Source organism: Schistocerca nitens, chromosome 6, assembly GCF_023898315.1.
Source record: "Schistocerca nitens isolate TAMUIC-IGC-003100 chromosome 6, iqSchNite1.1, whole genome shotgun sequence".
Lineage (NCBI taxonomy): Eukaryota > Metazoa > Arthropoda > Insecta > Orthoptera > Acrididae > Schistocerca > Schistocerca nitens.
Genome location: NC_064619.1, coordinates 407825501 through 407837931, shown reverse-complemented (window position 1 = coordinate 407837931; position 12431 = coordinate 407825501).

Here is a 12431-nt window from a genome sequence, read left to right as displayed (position 1 = left end):
CGAGGAGTCATGTGGTCTATTTGTCGCACATGAACGTGGGTGGGAGTCGAGTAGTGTAGCGTCTCCAACGGAATTTCTGTGCTTCTGCCTCCCCATGTTGACGAAATGTCTCCTTCGTCCAAATGTAAAAGAATCCTAAAGGTTAGCATTTTTTCCTAAATGTGCTATTGAAGCAGATGTATGATGTAGGAAACAACTAACTCTCTTCATTATGTCACTCTTCTATTAAAGTCGCCGACTTTTTATTATATGTGACATTCACAAAATGACGTTTTAAACTCCGTGAAAAATGTCTGAGTGGTGAAGAGCCGTGTAAAAACAAAGATGTTGAAATAGACTATCAGGTCCTCTATACTGATTAAAAAAATTACAATTGATAAGACATCATCAGCCGTTTGACATCCACTACATGGTAAAGACCTCCTAAAGACTTTTCCATGCTTTATAGTCTGCCGTGCTACTCCCTGAAGTTTTGTAAGAACATCTGTCCAACTTTCCTTAGGTCGTTTCCTCTATCGTTAATCTAGAAACCAGCAAAGGACTTCATTGCTCCATTATCTGTCCGTTCGTCTGGTTACATGTCCTACACATTCCAAAACATTAAGACCACCTGCTTAATATCAAATTGTGAATGTGGGACAGCTGCTGCTGATATAAGAATCATCAAAAAAATTTATTTCAAACGACTAGTTTCGGAGCAACACTTACGCTCTCTTCAGGTCGATTATAACTAACAGAGTACGGTCATTCCTTGGCCAATGTATCGTAGAACCCATAATAATTCCTTAGAGCTAAAGATGGCGTACGTGTAGCGCCGAAACTAGTCGTTTGAAACAAATTTCTTTGATGTAACGACTGCGGTGGTACGTTTTCTTTACTGCTTAACATTGTGTTCTTACACCTCTGGAATGCAAGACAGCACAATTCTGCGATGCATGGATTCAAATAATCCTTGGTAAGTTTCTGGAAGTACGCAGCACCTGATGTCTACGCGTAGATCACGCTGTTCCTTTAGATTAGTGACCACTGGTTTGTGGGCGCGGAGCTCGCGTCCGATAGCGTCCCAGATGTGCTTCATCGGTTTCAGATCAGGCGAATTTGGTTGCCAAGAATCAACGTGAGTTCACTGTCATGCTTCTCAGACCACTGTGTCACGGTTTTGGCCCTGTGTGCCAGAAGATGTCATCGTAGTCGAAGAAGACATCTAGCACGAAGGATGCGTGTGTTACGCAGTAAAGTCCACTTAGCCCGCAGCTGTCACTGTCCCTTCGATTACTACCACAGGTCTTGTGAAAACCCAGGTAGAGGTCTGCCACAGCATAATACTGCCGGAACTCACCTGCCTGCGTCCGTGTTGCGGTACTTGTTTCGAGTAGCCGTTCGCCTGGATAATGGCGTATCCAGACACGACCATCGACCTAGTGTCAGATCAGCCACAGATAGCTGCCTAGCTCGCTTTACGTAGCTATTGACCTCCACGTTCTCTGACGAGGTGTGGACTTCCGAAACCTTGCCGCCTAATCGTGGTTTTACCGTCTTTCAAAAACTTTCCTCAGATTTTGAGGACAACAGCACGCGAACAGCCGACCAACTTCGTCGATTCCTAGATGGTTGTTTCCAGGCACTGACGTACATCCGTGGTTTATCAAAGTTGCTTATATTAGTGTACTGCTCCATTTCCGGGGTGTAAACTGCTGTAGCTCGCGTCCGTAGTCGAATACCACACGTGCACCCCGAGTGACGCTAAATGAGATAGAACGAATCGGCGGCCAGACCAAATGTTGGATTTCCTCGCTACAAACATGCAGAAAAATAAAAATCAAAAAGCTTTAAAAAACGGATCTTTTCAGGACCAACTGATTAAAAGACTTGGCTCTTCAGCCCGAGTATGCCATTTAAGTACAGAAGGCATTAGACGAGCTAAAAGCAAGTATCTGTTTAAACAACTTGTAAATAACTATATTGACATAGTTCTAATCCAGGAAACAGACGCTCCAAAAGGAGTTTTGGAATACCTGCGTAAAAGAGATAGGCTCCATTGCTACGATCTTAAGGGAGCAATATATCACAGTGCGTACGTTGTTGCCACCTATGTAAGGAGCAATATCAACAATGCTCACCTCATTTCAACAACCACGTAAAATGAGATCCATTTTGTCTCGATACGAATAGAGGATTTCAAATGGCTCTGAGCACTATGGGACTAAACATCTGAGGTCATCAGTCCCCTAGAACTTAGAACTACTTAAACCTAACTAACCTAAGGACATCACACACATCCATGCCCGAGGCAGGATTCGAACCTGCGACCGTAGCGGTCGCGCGGTTCCAGACTGTAGCGCATAGAACCGCTCGGCCACTCCGGCCGGCTCGAAAAGAGGAGACTATTATAAATAATATTGAAAGCCACCAAATGTGCCGTGGCCACTGGGTGTTCTGCCGATTACTGCCCAACCATCGATTTATGCTGGAGATTTTAATAGTCATCACGGTCATTGGAACTATACCATTGGAGCTACGCACTTGACAACGAATGTGGTATTGCGCTCAACGACAGGACTGAAAATGAAAATGTATACCTGGTTTATGATGCAAAGTATTTGGTAACTTTCAGATCAGCCGCTTCGCGAAGAGATTACAGCTCGGATCTCTGCTTTGCATCCCGAGACTGCAGAGGGCACACAGTGCATGTATCCGGAGAAGTCACACCTAATTTCCCACACAGCCAACACAGGCCAGTAATCGTCGATATGGGGTTGTTCTCCCTATGTAGGTAGAAATGATCATCATAATAAAATAAGAGAAATCAGAGCTCGAACGGAAAGATTTATGTGATCCTTTTTACCACGCGGCATTCGAGAGTGGAATGGTAGAGAAGTAGTATGAAAATGGTTCGATGATACCGCTTCTAGGAACTTAAGTATGAATTGCAGAGTAACCATGTAGATGTAGATGTAGATCTGTACCGCGACCTAGATGGAATTTTCTCAGAGCTGATTGACGGTGTTTTATTTCACCAGAACCTAAAAATTACCCTCGATTTGTTGGGGCTGTTCTTACTGCTGCTAAGAGATTTATCCCTTGTGGATACAGAAACGAATATATACCAGGGTTGAATGAACATTGCGATATCTTTACAGCGAAACTGAAGACAGCGATATTGCAGGCGACCCCCTACAAAGTCTTGACGCTGCTGGAAGAGTGCAATGGTGAGAAACGGTAGAAAATTCAAACATCAAATATTCAAGTAGAAAGGGATGAAGTCTTCTGCGAAAGCTTCGCGGAGCCTCCAATAAATCCGGTCAGAAGCCTGGTATTTCGGATAACCAAATCGATAACCATATTGTTGAAACATTTAGATCATCTCGTGACATACAACATACTTCCAAAGTAAAAGGGGAGCTAAAAGCTCGGTGCCCAGATGAATTCAATTTTTCTTCACCATTTACACTGACTGAATTGGATGAGGCGTTGAAGCACCTGATCTGGATAATATACATCCGGAATTTCTGATAAACGTGCGTAATAATAGAAAAAAATGGCTGGTCCACTTCTCCAACATCATAGACAATAGATCATTGCCCAAAGACCTAAAGAGAACAAAAATAGTGGCATTTTTGAAACCAGGTAAACCAGCTGACCACCTTCAAAGTTTCAGACCAATTTCCGTTTTCGGCTGTACTTATAAAATCTTGGAAAAACTCCTTTATAATACGTAGAATTAGCGGATTCTTTCTGGAACATATCCCAGCTGAGCAAGCAATTTCAGTCCAGAGAGAAGTAGCTACGACCAGGTACTGGCAAAAACAGCTTTTATAGAGGCTGGTTTCTAAGAAAACGTGAAGACATCTGTCGCGTCCTTGGACCTAACCGCGGCATATGATACAGTCTGGAGAGAAGGGATGATATACAAATCACTAAAAACAATCTGATGCCGCCAGACAAGCTCTCATCAACACCATTTTAAACAATAGATATTTCCGCGTCTACTTGAAACCTCGTGTTAGCCTCCCTATAATTCAACCTATATATCCCCTAGCTCTCGAACATGAGGTCATCAAAATTCTGCTGCGCGGACGATAGCGCCCTTGCTTGTAGAACCAAAGTTTTCGGACAAGTGGAGACAATTCTCCAGAAGATCTAGCCGTTATGAACTCCTATTTTAGAAACTGGCGACTTAAACACAGTACAAGTAAAAGTGAAGTATGTACATTCCATCTGAACAACAAACAATCTAACAAGAAGCTCAGAGTGAAACTTAACGGAAACAGTTTGCCATAATAACTACGCTGAATACGTTGGTGTCACCCTTGACCGCACACTTTCATATAAAAACAACTTGAAAATACTGCTGCAAAGATGAAAGAAGCACACTATGCGGTTAATTACTGAGACAATCCGACCAACTCCCATTTATTGCCTTCCGTTAATGAACGACATCTATCGACTAGCATCCGTAGAAGCGAGGCCTTGTTTAGGGAATGACTCAAGCTAGAGGAGAAACTGGAATGACCCATGCAGGAAGACATATCAAGTCTGCAAGGAAATAGGCTTCGTTACGGCAAGCAGAGCAGCTAGATGCCAGTAATATCGAGGTAACGGGCCTGTGGGATCAAAACTGTCAGGTTATTGAAAAACCTGAACAGCGTTAGTGATTCCGAAAGTACAACTGTGATACTGCTGCCAAAGAACTCGACAGGAAACTATGGGACAAACTGAACAGAGCTCGGACTAGCCATGGTCGACGCGTAGTCTCAATTTACAAATGAGGTGCTACAGAATCCCCAGTTGATGATTGTGGGGCTCCGAATCAGACAATCAAGCACATTAGAGATGAATGCTCTTTGCGTTCCTATCAGGGGAGTTGGAGCGACATCATGAATGCTGACGAGACAGCTGTTACATGGCTTAGATTAGGTACTGACATTTAGTTGGTTTTATATATAGTTCTGCATTTCTGTGTTCTTGTTATACAGGTAGCTCCATTGATAATGACCGGGCCAAATATCTCACGAAATAATCATCAAACGAAAAAACTACAAAGAACGAAACTCATCTAGCTTGAAGGGGGAAATCAGATGGCGCTATGGTTGGCGCGCTAGATAGCGCTGCCATAGGTCAAACGGATATCAGCTGCCTTTTTTTAAATAGGAACCCCCATTTTTATCACATATTTGTGTAGTGCGAAAAGAAATATGTATGTTTTAGTTGGACCACTTTTTTCTCTATGTGACAGATGGCGCTGTAATATTCACAAACGTGTAAGTACGTGGTATCACGTAACATTCCGCCAGTGCGGACGGTATATGCTTCGTGACACATTACCCGTGTTAAAATGGACCGTATACCAATTGCGGCAAAAGTCGATATCGCGTTGATGTATGGCTGTTGTGATAAAAAAGCTCAACGGGCGTGTGCTATGTATGCTGGTCGGTATCCTGGGCGACATAATCCAAGTGTCCGGACCGTTCGCCGGACAGTTACGTTATTTAAGGAAACAGGGAGTTTTCAGCCAAGTGTGAACCGTCAACCACGGCCTGCAACAAATGATGATGCCCAAGTAGATGTTTTAGCTGCTGTCGCGGCTAATCCGCACATCAATAGCAGACAAATTGCGCGAGAATCGGGAATCTCAAAAACGAGAATGCTACATCAACATCGATTGCACCCGTACCATATTTCTATGCACCAGGAATTGCATGGCGACGAGTTTGAACGTCGTGTACAGTTCTGCCACTGGGCACAAGAAAAATTACGGGACGATGACAGATTTTTTTGTACGCGTTCTATTTAGCGACAAAGCGTCATTCACCAACAGCGGTAACGTAAACCCGCATAATGTGCACTATTGGACAATGGAAAATCCACGATAGCTACGAAAAGTGGAACATCAGCGACCTTGGCGGGTTAATGTATGGTGCGGCGTTATGGGGGGGGGGGGGGGGGGAAGGATAATTGGCCCCCATTTTATCGATGGCAATCTAAATGGTGCAATGTATGCTGATTTCGTACGTAATGTTCTACCGATGTTACTACAAGATGTTTCATTGCATGACAGAATGGCGATGTACTTCCAACATGATGGATGTCCGGCACATAGCTCGCTTGCGGTTGAAGCGGTATTGAATAGCATATTTCATGACAGGTGGATTGGTCGTCGAAGCACCATACCATGGCCCGCACATTCACCGGATCTGACGTCCCCGGATTTCTTTCTGTGGGGAGAGTCAAAAGGTATTTGCTATTGTGATCCACCGACAACGCTTGATAACATGCGTCAGCGCATTGTGAATGCGTGTGCGAACATTACGGAAGGCGAACTACTCGCTGTTGAGAGGAATGCCGTTACACGTATTGGCAAATGCATTGAGGTTGACGGACATCATTTTGAGCATTTATTGCATTAATGTGTTATTTACAGGTAATCACGCTGTAACAGCATGCGTTCTCAGAAATGATAAGTTCACAAAGGTACATGTATCACATTGGAACAACCGAAATAAAATATTCAAATGTACTTACGTTCTGTATTTTAATTTAAAAACCCTACCTGTTACCAACTGTTCGTCTAAAATTGTGAGCCATATGTTTGTGTCTATTACAGCGCCATCTGACATAATGCGAAAAAAGTGGTCCAACTAAAACATTCATATTTCTTTACATACTACACGAATATGTAATAAAAAATGGGGGTTCCTATTTAAAAAAAACGCAGTTGATATCCGTTTGTCCTATGGCAACGTCATCTAGCGAGCGAACCATAGCGCCATCTGGTTTCCCACTTCTAGCTATAGAAGTTTCGAAACTTCCTGGCAGATCAAAACTGTGTGCTGGACCGAGACTCGAACTCGGGACCTTTGCCTTTCGCGGGCAATTGCTCTACCAACTGAGCTACCCAAGCACGACTCACGCCCCGTCGTCACAGCTTTGGAAGGTAGGAGACGAGGTACTGGCGGAAGTAAAGGTGTGAGGACGGGGGCGCGAGTCGTGCTTGGGTAGCTCAGTTGTCAGAGCACTTGTCCGCGAAATGGAAAGGTCCCGAGTTCGAGTCTGGGTCCGGCACACAGTTTTGATCTGCCAGGAAGTTTCATATCAGCGCACACTCCTCTGCAGAGTGAAAATCTCATTCTGCAGACAAGTTTCGTTCTTTGTAGTTTTTTCGTTTGACGCTATGGCCCGGTCACGATCAATGGGCCACCCTGTATACATATACTAATGTTATATATCTGTATTTTTACACTACATATGAGCCATAGAACTAAATAAAAAAATGCTCAGTTTTCGGCACGTATTGTCACTCTAATGATTCCCTACTCGTTTCTGTTCTGCTTACACTTTCTTTACCGCGTCACATGCCCGCAACGCCAATAAATGGCATTCTGTCTCTTAGTTGGCAATGGTCATAATGACTGGGTTCACAACGTATATTCTACAGTATACTGAATAGTAACATTAATTGGATCAATGCCTTTTTTTCCTCAAGAACAGTTAGTATGGATTTTATAGAAACTGAAAATCCTATTCAAAATCTAAATCCTATACAAAGTGTGTATTCACATTCCTTCTGATTTTTTTTTTCATGAATTGTAAGGGTCCATTGTGGGATATACACTTGTAAAGTCATCTTGTTTCTTCGCCTAACATACTTATGCAAGAATATTTTGAATTATTCTTTTCCTGCAACTTGAAACATTTCTATTAAAACACCATCCTTTCTGTTGGTTTGGTACATAAGTTCGTAGCGTTCTTGTTTTGCGTTTTGGTATCCCGGTTACTATGGGTTTATTTATCGATCGTCATTTTTTACTTAGAGTTCACTGTTGCTTTTTGATTTTACAAATTGCCTTCTTGTTATTTGGAGATAGTGTGTGGAGCTGTTGACGCTAGAAATGGAGTGCCGTGTGGAGAAATCGGAACATTTACGTCACATCCTTCTGTTCGACTTCAGTGCAGGGGCCACAGCAGCCGAGGCAGCCAAAAACATCTGCGCCGTATATGGGGATAATACAATTGGACAAAGCACGCAAAGAAAATGGTTTTCTCGTTCTACGAAGGGTCCTTTAGACAGTAGTGATTCTCCACATTCAGGAAGGCCTTCAGGGTTTGATAAAGATCGTTTAAACGTATTGATTCACAACTATACACTCCAGTGTACTCGAGAACTTCGTGTGGGTGGTCGTATGTGCACCTCTGCTTGCTTGTCATCAATTGGCTATCATGTACCGTTACTGCTGACGAGAAATGTTGTCTTTATACTAGCATAAGGGAAAGAAAGGAATGTCTAGGCTCAAAAAAAGCAACAACCCCCTGTTCAAAGACCGGCGCGCATCCCCGAAAGATAATGTTATGCATATGGTGGAACAGCGACGGTATAGTGTTCTACGAATTGCTTCCTCGTGGTGTAACAATCACTGCTGACTTTACTGTCAACGACTGAGACGTCTTGCAGACGCATTCCAAAAGCCACGGCCAGGAACACTATCTACTCCACTATAACGCCTGCCCACCTTCTCATAAAAAAACCTGTACTGGGTTTGGGTTGGGAAGTCATTCCGCACCCACCTTATTCACCTGATTTTTGCACCCCCGGATTTTCACCTTTTCCACTCTCTATGGAACGGTCTTCAAGTAAGTTCCTTCATCGAACATGGCACGACGAGTTCTTCGCGTCAAATCCACGTGATTTCTACAGTCGCAGAATCGAAAAGTTGGCAGACTGTTGTAAATAATGATAAGAATATATTACTAATGACCTAAGTCTCTGTTATGTGTACCTGTTGCGAAATTTATGGGAAAACGCTACGAGCTTACGCTATCCAAAATATACCTCAAACGACTTTGTACACCTCTCCTGTCATTACTTCTGGAATGGTATTCTTCTCATTAACTGTCTGCGTTTCTTATTGACCGCTTGAACGACACGAACATTTAAAGAAATATTCATATTCTTGTACTTATTTCTCTCTGTTGTTAATTACTATCAAAGCTATCATCTTAAATCAGAAGATTCTTTTTTGCTTTCTTTATTAATTGTTTTCAATTGATTTTTTTAACGAGTTACCGTTGTATCTTCTCAAATCCTCTATAAAAATTTAATAATAGTTTTGTTTCATTCGGAATGGTGTAAGAAATTCCTCTTATCGTTTCTCGAAAGTCTTGTTCCACGTTTTACTGCTGACATGTGCCACTGAAAGCTTATTTTCTTTTGCATTCTTTGTACCTGGAACATCTTTCCGCTGTTTGCAATAGTATGTTGTTCGTTCATGTATGTAAAATTTAGAATTTCAAATATGCTAAACTCGTTGTTTAATTTAATCTAGTTATTTAGTGCCCAACTTTGAATCTAAGTGCAGTGAGGTTTACACTTGCTCTTTCAAAAGCGTTCTTCTTTCCTTCTTTGAAATACAAACATCGTTCACGGTAAGAAATATCCAATGAACTAAGATCAAGTAAAGCGATAACGGCACCACCTAAATTCTTAAATTCTTATGAAAACAGTCACACCCATCCCATTAAACCTTTTGTTTTCTTTATAAATGTGTTTCAAAAGGTTCATTATATTTTCTTCCGATTTATACTATGTTTTGTTCTAATAAATGAAGTCATAGTTATAGTTCTGTTATATTGCTTTTAGTGTTACAAGAATTATGAAATTTTCGGAAATTCTTGATGTTCAAATATGATAATGTTCGGATACAGATTTTGAGTAAAATCTGGCATTCAGTATAAGAGCTTTCACCACCGCATATCGTATTAAAATGTAATTTCACGCCGTCGTCGCTTTCTAAAAATCATAGAATATCAATTTATTTGATTAACAGAGAGTGAAGTAAATGTTGCTGTTGTTGTTGTTGTGGTCTTCAGTCCTGAGACTGGTTTGATGCAGCTCTCCATGCTACTCTATCCTGTGCAAGCTTTTTCATCTCCCAGTACCTACTGCAACCTACATCCTTCTGAATCTGCTTCGTGTATTCATCTCTTGGTCTCCCTCTACGATTTTTACCCTCCACGCTGCCCTCCAATACTAAATTGGTGATCCCTTGATGCCTCAGAACATGTCCTACCAACCGATCCCTTCTTCTGGTCAAGTTGTGCCACAAACTTCTCTTCTCCCCAATCCTATTCAATACTTCCTCATTAGTTATGTGATCTACCCATCTAATCTTCAGCATTCTTCTGTAGCACCACATTTCGAAAGCTTCTATTCTCTTCTTGTTCAAACTATTTATCGTCCATGTTTCACTTCCATACATGGCTACACTCCATACAAATACTTTCAGAAATGACTTCCTGACACTTAAATCTATACTCGATATTAACAAATTTCTCTTCTTCAGAAACGCTTTCCTTGCCATTGCCAGTCCACATTTTATATCCTCTCTACTTCGACCATCATCAGTTATTTTGCTCCCCAAATAGCAAAACTCCTTTACTACTTTAAGTGTCTCATTTCCTAATCTAATTCCCTCAGCATCACCCGACTTAATTCGACTACATTCCATTATCCTTGTTTTGCTTCTGTTGATGTTCATCTTATATCCTCCTTTCAAGACACTGTCCATTCCATTCAACTGCTCTTCCAAGTCCTTTGCTGTCTCTGACAGAATTACAATGTCATCGGTGAACCTCAAAGTTTTTATTTCTTCTCCATGAATTTTAATACCTACTCCGAATTTTTCTTTTGTTTCCTTCACCGCATGCTCAATATACAGATTGAACAACATTGGGGAGAGGCTACAACCCTGTCTCACTCCCTTCCCAACTACTGCTTCCCTTTCATGCCCCTCTACCCTTATAACTGCCATTTGGTTCCTATACAAATTGTAAATAGCCTTTCGCTCCCTATATTTTACCCCTGCCACCCTCAAAATTTGAAAGAGAGTATTCCAGTCAACATTGTCAAAAGCTTTCTCTAAGACTACAAATGCTAGAAACGTAGGTTTGCCTTTCCTTAATCTTTCTTCTAAGATAAGTCGTAAGGTCAGTATTGCCTCACGTGTTCCAGTATTTCTACGGAATCCAAACTGATCTTCCCCGAGGTCGGCTTCTACTAGTTTTTCCATTCGTCTGTAAAGAATTCGTGTTAGTATTTTGCAGCTGTGACTTATTAAACTGATAGTTCGGTAATTTTCACATCGGTCAACACCTGCTTTCTTTGGGATTGGAATTATTATATTCTTCTTGAAGTCTGAGGGTATTTCGCCTGTTTCATACATCTTGCTCACCAGATGGTAGAGTTTTGTCAGGACTGGCTCTCCCAAGGCCGTCAGTAGTTCCAATGGAATGTTGTCTACTCCGGGGGCCTTGTTTCGACTCAGGTCTTTCAGTGCTCTGTCAAACTCTTCACGCAGTATCATATCTCCCATTTCATCTTCATCTACATCCTCTTCCATTTCCATAATATTGTCCTCAAGTACATCGCCCTTGTATAGACCCTCTATATACTCCTTCCACCTTTCTGCTTTCCCTTCTTTGCTTAGAACTGGGTTTCCATCTGAGCTCTTGATATTCATACAAGTGGTTCTCTTATCTCCAAAGGTCTCTTTAATTTTCCTGTAGGCAGTATCTATCTTACCCCTAGTGAGATAGGCCTCTACATCCTTACATTTGTCCTCTAGCCATCCCTGCTTAGCCATTTTGCACTTCCTGTCGATCTCATTTTTGAGACGTTTGTATTCCTTTTCGCCTGCTTCATTTACTGCATTTTTCTATTTTCTCCTTTCATCAATTAAATTCAATATTTCTTCTGTTACCCAAGGATTTCTACTAGCCCTCGTCTTTTTACCTACTTGATCCTCTGCTGCCTTCGCTACTTCATCACTCAAAGCTACCCATTCTTCTTCTACTGTAGTTCTTTCCCCCATTCCTGTCAATTGTTCCCTTATGCTCTCCCTGAAACTCTGTACAACCTCTGGTTCTTTCAGTTTATCCAGGTCCCATCTCCTTAAATTCCCACCTTTTTGCAGTTTCTTCAGTTTTAATCTACAGGTCATAACCAATAGATTGTGGTCAGAGTCCACATCTGCCCCTGGAAATGTCTTACAATTTAAAACCTGGTTCCTAAATCTCTGTCTTACCATTATATAATCTATCTGATACCTTTTAGTATCTCCAGGGTTCTTCCATGTATACAACCTTCTTTCATGATTCTTAAACCAAGTGTTAGCTATGATTAAGTTATGCTCTGTGCAAAATTCTACCAGGCGGCTTCCTCTTTCATTTCTTAGCCCCAATCCATATTCACCTACTATGTTTCCTTCTCTCCCTTTTCCTACACTCGAATTCCAGTCACCCATGACTATTAAATTTTCGTCTCCCTTCACAATCTGAATAATTTCTTTTATTTCATCATACATTTCTTCAATTTCTTCGTCATCTGCAGAGCTAGTTGGCATATAAATTTGTAATACTGTAGTAGGTGTGGGCTTCGT